Source organism: Etheostoma cragini, chromosome 5, assembly GCF_013103735.1.
Source record: "Etheostoma cragini isolate CJK2018 chromosome 5, CSU_Ecrag_1.0, whole genome shotgun sequence".
NCBI classification, from domain to species: domain Eukaryota; kingdom Metazoa; phylum Chordata; class Actinopteri; order Perciformes; family Percidae; genus Etheostoma; species Etheostoma cragini.
Genome location: NC_048411.1, coordinates 30,915,318 through 30,916,745, shown reverse-complemented (window position 1 = coordinate 30,916,745; position 1,428 = coordinate 30,915,318). Strand labels below are relative to the sequence as shown.

The window sequence follows — 1,428 nt, the reverse complement described above, 5'->3', positions numbered from 1 at the left end:
GAGAGAGAGAGAGAGAGAGATGTCGGAGTGAGTGGGCAGAACCCTGAGCAGTTGGGGGGTACGGGGCCTTGCTCGAGAGCACCTGGCAGTGCCCAGAAAGAAGGAGTGGCATCTCTCCAGCCACCAATACACACTCAGTACTTGTTGGTCCTTCTGTGGACTTGAACCGCAACCCTCCGGTTCTCAACCCAACTCCCTATGGGCTGAGCTACTGATTCCCTAAATAAACCCCCTATGTGCATCATCTATTAGTCTGGATCAACGGAAGTACATTCCCACAATATCGGGGACAATGTCCCTCACGGTCGCCGTTGTCTTCGGGAAAACTCAGAGCGAGCGAGCGAGCTACACGCTGAAAACATCGAGCTTTGGAGAACACGCAGGAGGTGCAACAAGGCCGGTGACAGAGAAATTCATTTTTATAAGTCTTTTATTTCGTATTTCTCTGTAGTAATGTTTTAAAATATTATAACTTTCATTTATAATATTTTCATGATTATTCTATATTCATATCTTGCTTGTCATATGAACTTACATGCTTATTATTATTAATCTTATATGCACATTTAACAATACTGTGATTCTTTCAAACTGTGTCTGTGTTTCTTTAGTCAGTGCTGCCTAACCAGGAGACCATGAATGTCTCACTGTTGTAATTCACGGAGATAACCAGTGTCTTAGATTCGTGGTCAGTCAGAGTAGACAGAGTGCAGGCCTGCACTTTGCCCTGGTTCTTTTAAGTAGTCATAAACCAAATAAACCATAAACAGATGTCCTCTCTTTGTTATCTCTATGTGTCTGACTTTCAATAAAGCAAGAAAACTGCAGAGGATTCCCCGGAGTTCTCGAAAGGTCATGCTGCAGATAGGTGGCTATTCTGATTCTCCCCTCTTGCAAGTGTCTTTTAACTACACATTTGCCGTCTGCGTCTCGTTTCTTGCTTGATCGTGTTTATTTAGTAAGTTAAAGTGTTATGAACCTGACAGCCGGTCTGCTTGGTTCTTTCAGGGAATGATTGGACAGATTAATTAAGAATTTAAAACCTTTAGAGCCTTTAAAACCAGGGAAAAAACATTTCACGATATCCAAAATCTAAGACGATATCTAGTCTCTTACCAGCTCATAACAGAGCGTTCGTTGTCATAGCCCAGAATGCATCTGTGATGTAACCAGATCTGCCTCCACAGCACGGTGGAGAGCACGGCCTCGGCCCAACCAAACTGCGGTCCTGTCTCTACGTTTCTCACCTTTTCCTCCCACCTCACCACTCCATTTTACCCGGTTCCCTTGCCTACGGTGGCTAAGTGGTTAGCACCTCTGCGTCACAGCAAGGAGGTTCTTGGTTCGAATCCAGGTCGTCCCGGGCCTTTCTGTGTGAAGTTGGCATGATCTCCCCGTGTTTGCATGGGTTTCCCCCGGTTGATCTGG

At 45.2% G+C, this 1,428-nt stretch overlaps 1 protein-coding gene across 1 annotated transcript in view; it reads right to left on the bottom strand.

The window, feature by feature from the left end:
- Positions 1-1,428, bottom strand: part of LOC117945077 (AN1-type zinc finger protein 5-like) — a 3,915-nt gene that overhangs the window by 360 nt on the left and 2,127 nt on the right. The gene's annotated exons all lie outside the window — the stretch shown is intronic.